This window comes from Epinephelus fuscoguttatus, linkage group LG12 (genome assembly GCF_011397635.1).
Source record: "Epinephelus fuscoguttatus linkage group LG12, E.fuscoguttatus.final_Chr_v1".
Taxonomy (NCBI): Eukaryota; Metazoa; Chordata; class Actinopteri; order Perciformes; family Serranidae; genus Epinephelus; species Epinephelus fuscoguttatus.
Genome location: NC_064763.1, coordinates 28,990,027 through 29,008,268, shown reverse-complemented (window position 1 = coordinate 29,008,268; position 18,242 = coordinate 28,990,027). Strand labels below are relative to the sequence as shown.

The 18,242-nt window shown below is 40.6% G+C and overlaps 1 protein-coding gene across 3 annotated transcripts in view; it reads right to left on the bottom strand.

Moving 5' to 3' along the window:
- The window catches only part of trpc4a (transient receptor potential cation channel, subfamily C, member 4a), a 105,614-nt gene extending 87,385 nt beyond the window's left edge, over positions 1 to 18,229 (bottom strand). The window contains exons 1-2 of one of the 3 annotated variants that reach the window (XM_049591330.1): positions 18,147 to 18,229; positions 17,084 to 17,345 (exon numbers count right to left, since the gene is read on the bottom strand). The gene's annotated coding sequence lies outside the window, so the exon portion shown is untranslated. Of the gene's footprint in view, positions 1 to 15,862; positions 16,026 to 17,083; positions 17,346 to 17,983 lie in introns of those variants that run through there. The other 2 variants (XM_049591332.1, XM_049591331.1) reach the window with 2 other exon arrangements.
- Between the last annotated feature and the right edge of the window lie 13 nt (positions 18,230 to 18,242).

Here is an 18,242-nt window from a genome sequence, read left to right as displayed (position 1 = left end):
AAATGGCGCAGGTGTTTGTGGTGAAAGCCTTGATGAGCAACTGGGCATTGCAAGCACAAATCGTAGACTGTCAACAAAACTGTGTGTACACCCAACCTAATTGCCACGTTGGCAGTGCAAAGTGCTGCCATTCACCATGTGCTGTGCTAAAACTAATGCCCAATTGTCTCTGAAAGATCACGTTGTCCACCGGGGGCCAAAGCTGTTTGAAATCCCACTACCTCGCTGTGTATGTGTGTGTCTGCACAACTGTGCGAGCGTGTGCCAGTGTGTGAGACATGCACATCCTGAGTCAGACCTCCATCACTTCAGCATTGCGCCTGCAGTTTCCTAGGCCAGTCATCCATTAAGCCTCTGATTGCTGAAGGAGGCCCTGGGTACACTCTGTGCTGACACCCTGGTGCCAAAAACAGCAGGCGGATCTCCACCAGCTTCACAGCCTGAGCTGCTTTTCATTCTCTCGCCACCTCCATCTTACATATATGGTTAAGTTTTAGTATCCTATCGGTCTTTCCAAGCAAAACTGACTGATCGGCAATTACTGGGACGAGCTGAACTAGAAGCATGACTGTTAATTGAGAGGGAACAGCTATTTAGAGGATCAGTATTGGAAATGTTCTGTGAACTACATTTCAACTTGAATCCTTCTCGGGTAAGTTTTTATGTGGTTTGGGATTAAAACAAACAGGAGCTGTAATTTATCTGCTAAATACACTTAAAATAGAGCAATAACGTAGAGGCACATTTCCACTGCCTCATTAACAAAGTATACACACATCTCATCCTCTTGAGGTTGCTTGAAACTACACTGAAGTAATTAAAGCCAGAATCTTTTATATTATGTGATGTTGCATTGCTAACTTAAAATCTTTGCTCCAACGGTATATACACAAGACATATGAAAGCTTGCACACCTATTACATCAGTGCTTTGCTCCTGCCACACTATTGTACCACTGTCAGGACAGTAAGGCCGACATTTATCTCCTGTTTTAGATGGAAAAACTCCTCCTCTTCAACTGAATCATATCCCCAGCTTCCAGAGCCCTCCTCTGTGCTCCCTCTTCAAATGAAATTCTGGGAAACTAACAGCGAGATATTTCAAAACAGGACACATAACAGTGAAGACTGAGTCATCATCTTCCAGCAACTGCTGGAGGAATTGCCGGGAATGGATACCAATTTGTGATACTGAGACAGCATTTACATAACTCACAATTCCATTTTTTGAAGCCCAGATCCTTCAAGAACCATCGGTTGCTTTACTGGAAGTCGTCCCTGAAGCAACTGAAAATAGAAATGACTCATTTCTTCTTTAGATTCTTCTTGTGGCAGCCATTAAGGGAGTCACCATAAACCAACTGAGCACTTATGTTTACTCCAGGATATAGAAGAAATAACCCATAACTTGAGGATGCAGAGGAAGAAATTCCTTTTCCAACCTTTTTTAAATGTATTTATCTTTCCTTTCTTTCTGTCTTTTTGTCTTTTCTCATTTATGGACAGTGTGCGTGGTAAATGTTTGACAAATTGTAAGTTAAAGCACCTTCCCCTCTGCACAAAAACACACTGACACCCACTACCATCTGGCCTTTGTATATAATGGCAAAAGTTATACTTGGCATTCACTCCTGGGACAAATGACTCTGCAGTAGTTTTGGGTATTTATTAGCAGTGACGGAAACATGACAACCAGGTGGACATGCTAATTTTCTCCCCTTGTCTGGTGCTAAGCAAAGACAGGCTGCCACAAAATACCATCTCCATCACCATCACCATAACATTTTCACTGGCCTCCATGCTGCTGTCTACTGGTTACTAACCTGTTTTCCAGCCTGTTTGTGACATTGCAAGTGACACACCAGAAAAAAATAGAAAAATAAAAAATTGAGGCAGACTTGTCTACTGTCTGCAGAATCATGTACACAGCTCTGGCAATGGTATCACAGTGTTGCTCATGTAAATGGGTATTCCCACGTTTAAAAACTCTGCATACAGACGCTCATTTTAGTGGATAAAGGGGTCAAAAGGGCCCCAAAATCCTGAATAGTTACTATATAACAAGCAGCGTTGGAAAATACAATTGGTTACAGTTGACTAGTTACCCTGTTCACAATTTATTAAGTAATATTACTATTTTAATTACTTCAAAGTAGGCAAGGCAAGGCAGCTTTATTTGTATAGCACATATCATACACAAGGACAATTCAAAGTGCTTTACAGAGCAGTAAAATATAAAATATAATAAAGGATACAGAAAAGAGTACAGAGAAAAAAGATATAAGATTTTTTTTAAAAAAAAAATCGACATTAAAAATGGCAAAAGTGCAGACAAGAGGTGCAAAGTGATAATTTAAAGTTCAAAAATAAGGTTGCAGTCATTACAGGGTGGAGCAGGCAGTGTAAAAAAGGAATTTCAGCTTTGACTTAAAAGTGGTCAGAGTCGGGGCTTGTCTGACATCTTCCAGGTTTGTGCTGCATGATAATAAAACTCTGCCTCACTATGTTTTGTTCTGGCTCTTGAGACGGTGAGTAGGCCGGCCCCAGACGTCCTCAGGGTCCTAGAAGGTCCATATGTCACAAGCATGCCAGAGATATGTTTGGGCACTGAGCCACAGAGTGATTTATACACGAGCAGCAAGATTTTGAAATCAGTTCTCTGAGTGACAGATAACCAGTGTAGGGATTTTAGAACTGAAGTAATGTGGTCATATTTCCTAGTGTTTGTCAGGACCCTAACAGCAGCATTCTGAATAAGATGAAGTTGCGGAACAGCTTGTTTGAAAGTCATACAAACAGACCACTGCAGTGATCTAATCTACTGGAAATAAAGGTGTGGGTGAGCCTTTCAAGGTCTTGCTTTGACATTATTCCTCTGAGTCTAGCAATGTTTTAAAAAAAAAACAGGCAGACGATGTTGCGGATTTGAATAACACCAAGGTTTCTTGCTTGTCTCTTAGTTGTAAAAGAGAGGGATTCGAGGTGAGAACTGACTTTCTGTCGGTCTTTCCGTGTCAGCGAGTCATGTAACTTATCACATTTGATTACTTGATTTATTTTCTAACAAATGTTTCAAACTTGGCAACAAAGCTGAAAAGTCCTAAAAACGTAAGGGCACAAGGGTTTCACTCAAATATGTCCCAATCGCTTTGCTGACCTGTCTTGTCCGAGTCACCAAAAGGAGGCATTAATGCAATGTACAACTAACAATGTGTAAAGAACAAACAGGACATGAAGACTTAACAGTCCAACAGCTGAATATGGTTCAGACTTTTTCTTTGCTCATTATACACCTGACATCATTCTGAAGTGTTAAATTGCCCTGAGCTGTTTCTAAGTGTTCCTTACAACCTGTTCTACATCCCTGCTAATGCTGTAGCTCTCATGGATCTATCCTTGGATGCACGCACCAGCTGTCTGCTTCAAATACTAACTGGATTCAATTTTGTCCAGCAGTGAAGTATAGCCATGAAACAGGTCATAGTTTGATCCACTTCAGGTGCTTTGTGTATTTTTTTTAACAATTCGCACCTCAGTGTTTTGATGTGCGCTTTGCACTATTGTGCTGCACACTTGACCCTGCCTTTCATCTCTGTTTCATCCTCTGTACGAGGTGGCACAGAGGAGCTCTGCTTTCACATGTCTCTAATTGTGTCTGTTAAATCCAAATTCACCGTAGCAACACTTTCCATCATTTCCATTCACAATGCTGAATTTACAATAAAGCAAATAACCTGTCAGAGGACAAGGCATTAAGAGGAGTTGCCCCCTCCCTCAGGTGTATCCATCTACAGCATTAAAATCTGACAGGGCTCCAATTCAAGCCTTTCACACCTGAATATCAGTGGCTCTGCAACATGTTAACTGTCAAGTGTTACGTTTTATGACAACAGTTTGGTGCATGGTGCTCCACAAGAACCATTTCAACTCTAGATGTCAAAATCGATAAATGTGCAGTAAATTGCCTGTGCCGCATTGGTGCAGAAACATATCACTCAGCCACATGCCATGACAGCACACATTGAAATTGAGGAGAACAGGAAATTATACACAGCAATGACAATACATAACAAACAGTAAGGTGCACACATCACATGTACAGCCAGCATTCAACGTCTTTGTACATTCAAGCACCGTGGCCATGTAAAAAGGCTGCAGCCAAAAGTAACAGGCGGCCGACTGAACAGAATGACATCCATGAAATTAATTATGAGAACAACATGGAAATAATTTTGCAAGCTAATGAGTGGTACAAAAGCATGTGCCTATATGGTTGTGAGCGTGTGAATGTGAGATATTTGGATGTGTGAGACGGGACGTTGGCCATCTGCAATGACTGGCTAGTGTTTGTATGGCAGAAGATGGAGAGATGTTAGTGCCAGACAGATTAGAGCTAAACACAGATACTTAGCCATAAGATGTCGTCACCAGTCCAACACCACAAAAACTGGACTGGGAATCCATCTGACAATGAGCACACGACTTGCACAGAACTTCTCTGTGCGCCTTTTATTTTATGCAGTGAGCTGACACATAATTAAAACACATTTCACAAACATTTTTTCCACATCTAGAAATCTAATTGGATAAATTGGAGATCCAACAATAAACAATTGATCCCCAAGACACTGTTTTGTCTGCATCCATTTTAACCCGTTTTAAAAAAAAACTGGATAAGACCTTATCCCACGTATGAGACACCCGAGTACGCTACCTGGAGTACTCAATAGCCAGGATAAGGTATATACATACAACTGGTTTCTTTTTGAGTGCTGCTGACTACCTACGCAGACGCGGCTTCAGGAAGGTGACATAACAGAAAGACAAACAATGGCAGATGTGGCAACGTCTTACTTCTGGAGCAATGGCGATGAAGAAACAGTAATGAAAGAGGCTGCATATCTTCATCCACTGCTTCCCTGTCTTACTTAGTGGTAGTAACAGTGACAGTGACAGGCTGGCCGTGGTGTGGAGGACAGTGTTTTAAGGTAGATAGCTGTTTTCAGGAATAACGTTAGCTTAGTATGGAGTTTGGTGTGTGTGTGTGTGTGTGTGTGTGTGGTTAAGACAGAGAGAGTGATGGTGCATGAGCAGACAGTTGTTGGCGATCGGAGCTAAGCTGTCAAGTGGTAGTAAATGTGACGTTACAGTATGTTGGTTTGTTTGTGTAAACATCTCCATCACGCCTGCGAAAACAGACCACAGTAATCAGTAACTGGGTTACTAACAATTATCATGTATATGGGGAATATGAATAACCTGATTTCTCTGTGCTCATATCAACACCATATCCCGATCATTACCGGGATAAGCCTCATTAACAGGTCACAAATGCACATTCTGCGTATACCTATCATCTGAATTTGCAGTTCTCTTTACTGTATCAATTATTTGACATCTTTGAAACCACTAGGATTTTCTTATTAAATGACTGCAGACCTGTCCACTAACTGTATTGTATTGTACAGGGTAACTGTATTTATGCGAGTTACGTTGTTATTCCAATATGGATTAACAGTTCTCAGCCCTTCATGCATGACTTGTATGAGCTTGCATAATATCATGTATTAAATGTACGAGCTGCAATTTCATCATTTCAATCTGTCTTCTTGAAGTAACCAAACCAAATACTGAATGCACAACATCAGTGTTTAAATGGCCAGTGTTTAAACTAGGGCTGCCCTCGACTAAGAATTTCCCTTGTCGACCAATAGTCGTCATTTAGAGCCATTAGTCGACTAGTCGCCCCAGTGTTTACGATATTATTGTAATTGTTAAATCATATATTTTTGGCATCACAATGGTTTGAGTTTAAGGTCTGAGAAAGAAAAGTATAAATAACAGAACCTTCATTAATACAGACCTATATTTTATCTACAAGTGCACGTCACACACTGAGCGAGCTGCCTGTTAATGACACTGTCTACAAACTAGTAATTGTGCTAAGTGGCTAATAGGCTTGTAGCTAATTTCCATGTTTCAGATGATATGTCATGTTTGGTAACTAGCCTGTGGAATAACCGCACATACCAGCCCTGGAAATTAGGGGCCGTACACATGCTGTGACTTTAACCACTTGGAAAACGCGAGGTCAAGGCGCTGGGTGCTACTCTTGTGCCTTTCTTGTGCCAGTTTTCAGGAGCCTGGAGGCAGGTTGGATCTGAGGTTGCTAAGTAACCTTTAGAAGCATGGTATAGCCTATTTTATTGCCTATTTTCATCCGTATTTATCAGACCAAATATTTATGAAAGAAGGCAAAGATATCTGTCGGCTGTGACTGGTTTGTAACGTGACTCCTGACTGCTGAGCGTGGCCTCTTCCTGTGTCTGTCCTTTCAAATTAAATTCCCACATGGTCCTGTCATATAGGTTCTGATTTATTTTGAAGAGGTGCAGCTTCCAATAGAGTTTCACATTTGTTTTTTTGTTGTTTTTTTATTGTAATTTTTTTTTTTATGCGACTAAGCAGCCAATGAAATCTTGCCAACTAATGACCTTTCTGGTTGACTAACGGCTGGTGGACTATTGGGGGCAGCCTTGGTTTAAATTATGCAAATTTTATGTATTTCCTGTCTCAGGATAATAATCCACACTGATATTTACTGTTTGTTATTTGCTTGTTTGTTTGTTTTCCGGCTGACTGCAAGCTTCCATTGCTGGACTCAAACTTTCATTCAAAACTTAAAAGAATTTCTTCACAGCTGTTCACTAATGCTCCATCCATCAAGCAAATGCTTCATCTAAATCAGTGTGGATGACTGAAATGTCCTGGCATCTGACAAAAAGGGAGATTTATTAAGGAAGGTAAGTTGTTAATCAATCCATCTTCACTTTTAAATGCCACTGATGTCCTGCAGAGGAGACTGCCCTTTTCTTTCACTTCTGTAGTCAGTTGTGTAATTAAAAGTCATTTTGCAAAGCATGCTTGGCAGGTTCAGTTCCATTTGTGACTGCGGCCAGGAAACCCTGCTCTTAGTTTTCACTGATTAGACGGAGCTGTCTTAAACAAAAAACTTAACAAGCCCCCTGCAGCGTAACAAATGATACCCACTAAGCAGGTTAGTATTGATTTCACAAAGGCTATCCACTCTCTACTTAATCTGATGAGTCAGGTATGGATAAAAAAAACGGTGCTGCAAACACTGCAACACCTATTGATTTTCGTCATTTAACATAAATTGAATAATCATCTGCGTAGGCAGAATTCTGCAGCCCTTAGGCTTATGGACGCCTTTCAAAATGCAGAGAATAAAGTGAAACATTTTACAGCTTTGGCTTCAAAATACCTACGTACCTTGTTAGAGATGCCACTCATGCACATGCCAGACTGATTGTTGTACAGTGTTTTCTGGCAGGAACGCTGATTTTCCTCGTCTAAATATAGTTAGCTACGTCTGGCAATGTGTGAGTGATGGCAGAAGAAGGGGAATGAGCGGTAATCATAGGCGCTCTAATTAGTGCTTTAGGCCTCATCTTCTGTAGTGTAGGCAGCTGAGGCACAAATAGATGCACTGCTCATGCTTGCACACAAACACAAACAAATACACATTATCTATGCACATACTTTTTAGGGAAAATCCATGAGGGGTAGACAGCTGCACAAAAGTCTAGAACTAGAGGAATTTAAAGTTTAAACGGTGGGTAATGATAATCATCAATTTGTGAGCTGCCACTGCTTCTCGAAACCTCTGAGAGTCATCCGCCACATATAGTGGTTTTATTTGTATTGATTCTGTGATTCTGTGCTTATTGTTAACCTTCGGAGAATTTTAAAGAGGACAAAGCCACAGGTAAAGCCACCTTAATGCCGTTAAGCTCAGCTGCGATGGGAGGCTGCTTCAGCTGTCAGCTGCGCATTCGATTCCAATCTTTGAGGAGGGACAAGGGTGACGGAAAGATGGTAAATGACAAATTGGATGCAGAATCGTGAAGATGAAGGGAGACAGGAGAGGAGAGTGGTGCTAAATCTGGAAAGCCGTGGCAGCGCATCAGTGAGAAAACTTTTAAAAAGACACATAACAAAAGGGGGAGAGAAGCAGCAGAGGAGCTGGAGAGGGGAGGATGGTGTGGAATAAACCAAATTGAAAATATACATAGATTTCCCTTAAAGAATCATATTTTTCATATTGCAACCATGGAATGTTTGTGCAACTTGTGTTATATGACGAACATGTCTGTACAGTTTTATACAATATTACTCTATGGAAAGAAATGTCACACTGTCACACTGCATGGTGCAGTGTAAGTTTTTACAGTAGGGGAACAGTGTGTAAGATTTAAGGGGATTTAGGGGCATCTAGCTGCGAGGACTGCAGGTTGCAACCAACTGAAACTTCTCCCTGTTAGAACTCCTTAATTTATCAGGAGGCTTATTTGCATTTTCTTTGATAACTTTGTGTTCTCACCTATTTCTGATCCAGATGTTAAGGAGGTTTTACTATAAGCAAAATTATGTGCAAAGGTCTCCTCCTCTCCAAAACAAACAGACCCGCTGATTTAAACCGGTTAAAAAAAAAAAAAAAAAAAAAAAAAAAACACTGAATAAAGCAGTTTCACCTCACAAATCAGTGCTTCTCAGACGCTGTCTGGCATGTCGGAGACAGGCCACTAAACAAGCACCTTCTAATATGTGCTCACTTTTTTCCAGATATTCAGAGCAGAACATAATTCCCACTTTGGACATCCGCTGACAGCCACAGTTACGCAGATGGGCACGTGGTTCTATTCATAGTACAACCAAGGGTCAGTGTCTGCCCCCAGCAGGAAAAGGGACGGCCGGGAGGTGAGTTTACCGTCCTCCTCCTGATGATGTTGAGCAAATCTTAAAGCTAGGAAGATGCAGCTGGGTCCGGAGTGAATACTTGTCAAATATCCAACTTAAAAGTACTGTGGTGCAGCGGCTGCAGCTGGCTTGACTGCAGTGTTTTGGACTGAACACTAGAACAAGAAACTGGAGCATGTGCAGTCTGCACACTCACTATGTGTACAGTCTGTATGGTCACAGAAAATTGGCTGCAAATGGACATCCACACAGGGTCCTTCAAGACTCTTGCAGACATGAGTGGATGATGACATTTATGTCATGCAGATCAAAGCAGACCCCCGCACATACGTGAACGCGGAACTAGGAATTGGCTCTTCCAAAGAAAAACACCTGTTTTTCTGGCGCTCTTGTTGCAAGGCGCTGCTGTCTCCTCTGGCTGATGTGAAAACACGATGGCCCACTGTAGAAACATGGCAGTGTAACAAGGCAATCTCTGTCGATGAGGACCGGCTCACTTTGTAGATATAAACAGCTCATTCTGAGGTCACGCAAAACAACAATTCTTATTTTCAGGGGATTATACACTAAAGAAAACATACTTATTACATTCAATTTCTGCCAATATGTCCCCCTAAATCCTACACACTGAACCTTTAACGCTTTCTATCACACTGCGTAAAAACATACTGAGATAAGACTGAAATAGAGGCTGCTGCTAATTACCTGACTGAAGTGTTGATTCGTCACCAGGACCACAAACACAAACACCACAACCTGTCCACATTTACACCACCCTTCTTGATACCTGACTGCTACCTTCTGTTTCCTGTCTCCTCTCCTTACAATTATCACCAGTTTACACTGCGCAAGAACCAAACTGCTCATCATCTGTTATCTCTTATGCTATTCATGCACCTTTTCTGAATCAGTTGGGAGATCTTCCCTGCAACATCTGATCCATTCTGAATGAAGCATGTAATTAAAATGGATGCGTGTCTGCTCTTGCCTGTTGCCCTTTAATGTGCTCCTATCTTGACATCACACTGACAACCCTTTTACTCTCCTGCTACCTGAGCTCCAGTCCTGCTGGTGGAAATGATGCGCCGTTGACTGCAGATTATAAATATGCAATGTGCGTGAGAAGTCGGGGTCATGCTGATAGATAAGACACAGCTTTTTTACAGAGAGGAATTGTCAGCCATCGGGGGCGTACATTAGAGGACATTACTGATGTAAAATGGTGTTTGAACGAAAATGTGAAATAAATAAAAAAATGTTTTTGTCCCTGGCTGCTTTTCATTTCCTAAACCCACAGTGCATACACCTAACTAAATTATTCTGTCATGCATCATTAGATTTTGGTAACTGAGTGTGTGTGTGTGTGTGTTTTAATGATACACTGTATATTCTGCCTCTCACTTGCAACTGTGATTCATTTTGTTTGGGCTCAGTGTACCACCAGGATAATGACTTGTCTCCCGAAGAGCATTTGGGGAATGCATTAACAGCATGAAGTACATGGATCTATCAGGCTGTGCAGCAGTGTGGTATATCTGGGAGTTATTCACTGGATACAGACAACATGCCATGTAACTGTGTCATCGGAAAAGCTGCTTTGGTGCTTTGCTTGTCATGCCCTCTCGGTGTTAACACAGCCCAGGCAACTTATTCTTCAGCTCAAATTTAATTATAACTCAGTATGCTGGGGATTATGTGAAGTAAACATTAGAAGAGTGACACAGGGGGGTTTGTCTCCTGAGGTCTCTTTGCAATAGTTTTCACACATGATTATTCATCCATGTTTGAAAATAAATTAAGTACCAACCTTCTGGTAACATTTCTTCTTTGGTACAGATGATCACTGTTGGAGAATGTTCAGTGCCTAATTATTAGTGCTGATGTATCGATGCAATACTTTCTAAATCCCAACAAACATGTATTTCTACAAAAAAAATTAGCAAAATAAAGCAAAAGCATCTGTAGTGCTTTTCCTGAAAGCTAGAGGGCGGGACTTTTACAAATAAATTAGGGAAGTGTGGTAGAAATGGTATAATCTCACCATTTGCCAGGATAGGAGAGTAGTATCATCTATGGGGCCAGGCATATGACGATATATAAACATTCACATTTGGAATGCATATATACACAAACCCTATACCCACTCCACACCTCAGGGTAGTATGACCCACGCAGGGACCCTTCCCTGGCCCTTCAGGTGAAAACTCAGTGGAACCTTTTAGCTGTTAGGTTCCTTAGACGAGGAGTTAATTAAATAAAGATTTTAATTATTACCTTGAGTCTTCATGTGATTACTTAATTAACTTTATCTGAACTTCATCTTTTTAATCAGGCTTTTAACTGATCTCTTTATTTATCTATTTTAAATTCCTTTTAAAACCGATTTATCTATCTGTTATCTATCTTTTTTTATGTTATTACTCTTCCTCTTTTTACATTCCTATCTCATTTAACCTTTATCTTTTGTTATTTTAGTTATAGGTTTTAGTTTTGATGCATTTTATCTCTCTGTTTTAGATCATTCTTACCTAGCTATTAACTCAATTTTATGAGCTAAATAACTTTTTGTTTATTTGGTTCTTTTTATACCTTTTATCCTATCTTACTGTTTTAGTCCCTCAGCTTTTAGCTCCAGTGTTTCCTCATGGGGGCCTACCACACTGAGAGTTGTTCCTGGTCTCCCAATGGGGGTGCCGTCGGGAGACCGCTCTGACCGGCCCCCAGAGGTGACTTTTTCCTTGCCTCGGGTCTCGGTGCTCAGCCACGTCTCTTTAGTGATAGCTTGTGTGTGTGTGTGTGTGTGTGTGTGTGTGTGTGTGTGTGTGTGTGTATATTTATGTATCTATATGGGGTGGGAGGATTGGGTTTTCTCTTTCTCTTTTTGTTTTATGTTTTGGATCTTTGTGGTTTTTAACCTCTGTGAGGCACTTTGTGTTACTGTCGTATGAAAAGTGCCATATAAATAAAGTTGATTTGATTTGATTTGAACAGGTGAAAACAAACTTGCGACCAAATTAATAGGTGTGAACTTAACATATTGAAAAAAAGCAATCAATTTGAGATCTAACTAATTGAAATTTCCCAAAGGTTTATCCAAGACGGAGGCATTTTTTACAGGTTATTGCATGTGAAGGACGCCAGGTTTAAATATCTCCACCTGGGTGCTACTCCAAAGTTAGTGCGCCTCATTCTCGGAACCCATCGGCTGTATTCGGTGCCTGACTTCCGGCAGACGGCGATACAGCCTCTGGGGGCAGACCCCCAATTTTTTTGGCATTCCAGTTTGATCAGGAACGAGACCAGTGAGCAGAGAATATCTTGTGTTTTGCAAAAATTAAAGAAGTATTTCTGTTATTAACACAGCGAATTTGAGTTTAAGCCCACGTAGGGGCCTACAGCGGCAACCAGACACCAGACAGAGAATCTAGTCGAATTGACTAGAGTGACTAGTGAGTGCTGTGGCTACAGATTAAAGACCACTCTGTCGCCAGCGGTTAGTTCTCAGTTACGCGAGAGAGAATGGCCTGTTTTAAAGTCATGTCTGTCAGAAATAAAAGAAGCTACCTTGCTTCGCAGATGTCAGTTTTGGATAATTTTGCTCTCAGTTGCCATTAACTGGTAACTAATCACTTAATTTTTAAGAAAAAAAAAAAACAATTTAATGAGCAATTTAGTGAAATTTTAAATGTTTTGTGAGGAGAATGTCTTGCCTTTCATTTCATTTTCTGTTGTATTGCGAAAAAACAGTCGGCGTTGTGTTGACATGCAAAAACATTGTGCCCACTGCCCAGACTCCGATCTCCACTGGTTAGCTACTGTAGCTTTGGCTGCTCTGCACTGTGCCCAGGGTAGGAACTAGGCGGTGCAGCTCATTTTGCGATAACCACTGGTAATGCCATCACAGTGTCGGGACCAATTGACGCTTCACTAATTAATGGTTAATCGCTGACATCCCTAAAATTAATGATCATTTTAGCCTTTGCCAAACATGTCCACACAATACTAATTCAGTCTATCACCACCAGGGAAAGCTCTCTTATATTTTGCAGTGTCCCAGCGTTGTGGTGTATGTAGTGACTTTCCTGCACTAGTGCACCAGCAGTGACTTGTTCTACATTAACCAGCCAGAGATGAAGGGGGCAGGAAGGGCGGACAGGCCATAGTGGCAGAGCAGCAGTAATGAATAGGGTCGAAACTGTAGTTGAAAATTGTAATAAGTGTCCAAGAAAAGTTTGTGAGGTGGATGCAACAGATGAAAAATAAAAAATTCCACACCCCAACTTTAAATGAATACAGCACATAACTAACAACACTAAAATTATGTCAAACAATACCCAAACAAAGAATTAATACACCTGACCAAGAATTTGTTGCCAATTTTCAGTACTGACAGTTTCAGATTCTCTGCTATGTAGGGCTGGGTATCATTTAAGAGACTGCAATACCAGTACTAATTTACCAGTATACCAATATACTGGAGATTTTTTTTATGGTGTATGCTTTTCATTTCCTCTGGACTATTATTGCAAAGTTATAGCTTTGATTCAAGACAAATTTCCCTACAGGGACAATAAAGTATATTGTATCGTATCGTAATACTGATGCCGATACTGATACCAATAAAATACCTCAGTTGATAATTTTTTATTTTCTACTTCACTCAGAACTCATCATTAGAGTGGAAGCATTTAGTTGCATAAATGCCACCAGACACCAGAGGTTGTGTGGTACAGCCATACTTTTGAACATTTTAGTGGCATCTTAGTCTGAGTGAGCGGAAGTTCGCTGCATAGATCAGCCTCTCATTGGGCGGAACAAGCCACCCGCTGAAGTCCCGCCCTTCCACCTCCGGTTGTGTCGCAGTTTTCAACCATTTTCAACACGTCCTTTACTAACTTTTGTGGTGTTTGATCTTGCGGGGATGTAGCCATTTTTCTGCCATGGTTCGCGTCCTGTAGGCGATATTTTTGTGGGCGTGTTACACCAAAACCTGTTTCCCCCGGTAATAGTGCACCGTTGCTGTGGCACCGCCCAGAATGATTGTGATTGGTTGAAAGAAATACAAGCAGCCAGGGAGGTTTTTTCTCCAATCATAAAGTGAGAGTCAGCCCAGCCAGACCTTTCTTGTCTTGAGAAAGGTCTGGTGAGCGAGACTAGTGGCATCTCAACACACTGAGCTGCCAACTGCGTCAAATACACTTCGCTCAACTTCACTACACCATGGACTGTGTGGATTCTAGTGAATGCATTTCACATTAAATCAAAGAACACTTGCTGTAATTAGCTGCCAGCAAACTCATACAAATAGTCATTTTTTCATAGATCTGGATACAAAAAGGATTAAATGCAGGTATCATTTGATTGAAGAGGTTTCGATACTACTACTATACTATGACCACCAATATCCAGCCCTACAGCTACACACAAGTCAGTCACTAGTTATTCAGTCTCAGCACAACACAGACCTTGATTTAGAGACTCAGCGGAGCAACAAGTCAAAGTGGTGTCTACTTGACAGCTTCAGAGGATTACATTTTCTTAGTGTTAAGTCAATGAGCTAATTCAAATGCATAAAAAAGAAATGTGCACTGGCATTATGACAACAATGAGAAGATTATCAGACATGGCAGTGTGAGCCTATCAGACAGCAGAGTAACAGTGTGTGCTCAAGTGTTTCAGATGTACTGAAAGCTTTTCATTGACAGAAACTGACATCTGTGGCAAATCTGTTACATTCTTGTCATTATGAAAAATTATTTGCGGAGACACTTTAGAGAGTTGTCAGCTGAATGACACAGACCAAGTCAGCAAGAGGAACAGATTTCAAAAGCATGAACTCCGAGTATAATATCTGCTCTCATGGATCTGTATTGACTTGAGCCATGTCTTTTGTAACAGGAAGGACATTTTAGTGACATTTTTAATCACATTGTTTAATGCATATTAATGTCCTTGCAACAGAATAACCCTGAGAGTATAACAGACCTTTTGTAAGCTCTCCTTGAAGGTTAATTAACAGAGATCACATTATTATTTGGGTTATACTTTATTATTATTTGGGATTCACTGCAATTGTGCAATATGGGTAACTTGCAGAATATTACACACACACACACACACACACACACACACACACACACACACACACACAGCATTTCAAGGTTGCATAATAAAAGGCAAGAACTAATTAGCTATAGTAAGAGATCGCCTATTTCCTTATAATAGACAAAAAATCCAATAACACATGAGCTAGATATGTGCAGCTCATACTACAGTATGTGATGTGAATGCTGAAGGCCATTAGGCGAGCCAGGGGAAATTCTAATGCTTGCTTTTCTTCCTACAGCCTACACACTTTCTCCAGATATTCACAGAGGACTCTGACTTCTTCTTCAACAAATTAGATCTATGACCTGCTAAATTTGCCCTCCTGATGACCCCTTGCTGCAGTGTTGCAGGTACGTACTGTTTGATAAGCTAAGCCGGAGCTTTAAAGCCAGTCTTAACTCTCTTCTATTAAAAATAGCAAGGTGCTAAGAGGTTAGAGGCCCCTTATTACAGCATTAATTATGGACTACCTCTCTGTCTGGAGCAGCAGACTTTGCCGGAGTCTACTGTATATTTTAACAGAAGGAAAATCGAGGAACAAATGTCTTTCATAAACCAGTAAGCCAGCAATATGCAGCTTATCAAGAGGGCTGTCATCAGTGGGGAGAGGTGAGGTCAGAATCAAATGAAAGTAAGGTTTAGGCTTTTTAGATGTCTACGTTGTATGTTGAGTATTGATATCTCTCAGGTCAACTACACAGCTTTTGAAACCATCTACATGAGCAACGCCGGCTGATATTATGTGACCAGTAAAAGTGCAAAACACAGAAACATAAAACCGCTGAATCAAAAGCCGGCACACAAAAATCTAACAACTTGGAACTCAAAAGGATCACTGAGGGGGTGTTGCAGAGTATTTGTAGCAGCAGAATGTCCTACATATAAATAGAGAATTGTATGTGTTTGTAAGTCCCAGCATTCTCCAACAGTGGCTACAGACACTGAATTTCATTTACACATTCTGCAGTACTTACCAATGCTGCTTTGGTTTTTCTTCCTAGGTCACCATGACGTTTGCGCCCTTTCCCTGAGGGTGGGAATGCTTGATTATGTCAATATTTCTGTTGAAACTGTGAGAAACAACACAGATGGTTCAGCAGTATCTGACCTTTGTTGGCCACTGCTGCACGTACACAAGCATATATGCATTATGCATGTACCACACACCTTTATGACCACATCTGTTTGTGCATGTGTGCACATGCTTGCATGCAAGCAGCGGTCTAAGCATTGATCACTGTTATACTTCTGCAGGTAATTGGCATTTTTCTCTCACCACCCATGGGACCTGCTTTTGGTATGTTAATAAGCTCTTTCAGCTGAGGCTGCTCAATGCACTGAATGCAGTCGTATTTTGCATTTTGAACGCACCCTCATGACTGCATCAAGAGGATGATGGGCACCTGTCATACTTTTGTATAGCTGTTCTGCTTCAAACAAATATATTCTTCTTTACTGTTCAGACACTCTGGAAAGAAAAACTGTTTCTACATTAAATCTCCTCCTGATTATGTAATTCTCTCTATGATCAAGGAGAATAACATCAGGCAAGAAACTTCAATCTGACTATTTCATTAAAATGTTCTACTGTGTCCTGAATACGCAGAATTAACTCTCTATTTTCAAGCCAATTGTAAAACATAAATTTAAAATAAGATGCTCAGGGGATCTTGTCTGCTTTTGATATATTGTGTCTAGACCTAATACCGTATCTATAAAAATTATTTATTTGCAAACAAGACTTTACATGATATATTTTCTTGTACATGCCACAGCCCTCCACATTACTCTTTTCATATGCTACCATTAAAATCCTCCTTTGTTCTTGTTTCCAGCAACACATCTTCCTCTGCATTTGTACTTCTTTCTGGGGAAGACCCATCACTGAAATCCCAGAGGTGTGTGCCTGAGTGTCTGCACTGTAACTCTGAGTCATCATAATAAGTCTGCTGCTCCCATTCTCTTTGCTGGTTGTCATTCCTCTGCCTACGCTGCATCATCCGCTCTCCCTGTCTCTCTCTCTCTCTCTTGTCTCTCTTGATGGCACAGCACCAAGAGCTGAACTCACATGGGCAATATCTCTGAAACATGCACTTGTAATATACATTAAAATGTGCATGTGTGCTTTGTCATATTTTTTGTAGAAGTAATTTGCATATTTCGTAATAATGATTTAAACTAAAAAGCCCACTTACTATCTTTAAGAGGTTTCAAGAGCATCCTCGCGGTCTTTTTCAGCGATGGAGGTGACTCAGTTGTCTTCAGGTGACCTTTCTGAGGAACCTCTGTCACAATGTCTTCCTTGATCTGTCCCTGGCAGTCCATTGACTCTTGTTCAAAGACCTTTGACCTCCTCTCAGTCGATGCCTGAGGCTAGTTTTGCTCTTTACAGACAGTTAAGGTTTTCTTTCTATGATGTTCATTCGGTCTCTTTTCCAGGGTCGTCATCATCCTCTCCTTAAAACAAATATATGGAATATATCATAAATGTGTTCTCTTAGACCAGCACAATCAGACTAAAGAGATATATTTGTGGGTCCATATTTCACTTGTTTCACACACTGTCCGTAAACAATAAGGTGAAAAGTTTTTCACTGCAAATATGTAATTTTGTTTCTGCTGCACTGATTTCTATGAAAAGTATCTGTAGAGGACTGTGTTTTAGCTCATTTTCTGTAAATCATATATACCTTACCATCACAGTGACCTTAACATTATGAATGCTATACATTTCTGTTAAAGTTACAGGTATAAATACTGTAACTTGGTTCATTCTTGTGCTATTTGCAGGGTCCAACATCTAGGACTGACATATGGTTGCCAGACAGCAGTGCATACACAAACTACTGTGTATCCTCAGAAAAACCAAACCTTGAAAAGCAAAACTGAAACAAAAACGACACTCAAATGTGCACTGTGGAAAAATACATGTAAAGTTCAAAACTTATTTCATTTAAAATGCCGTTAAAAAGTACCCTGCCACATGAAAAAGCCTACACAGTCGTGGAAAACGTTTAGAATAAATGTGCCCCTTAAATTACATTGCCATGCCTGACATTTTGTCCCAAAATAAAACGACGCCACACGTTGATTACCTGTCTCTAGCAGGTTTCAAATCTCTGCAAGCGGATTTTCACACGGCAGTGTACTGGCAGTACATGCAGTTTGTAGCAGTGCACTCCATATAGTCTACACTGTGTAAAAAATAATAACGCATTTTTTATTAGGACTAGACAAAAGAGGTTACTTTAAGTTTACCTGAGAGGGAGTGCCTGTCATTTCCATTAGAACACGAGCTCAAGAAAATGTGAGTGCGCCTTCCAAATGTGTGCGCCTTTTCGTTGCCAATTACGG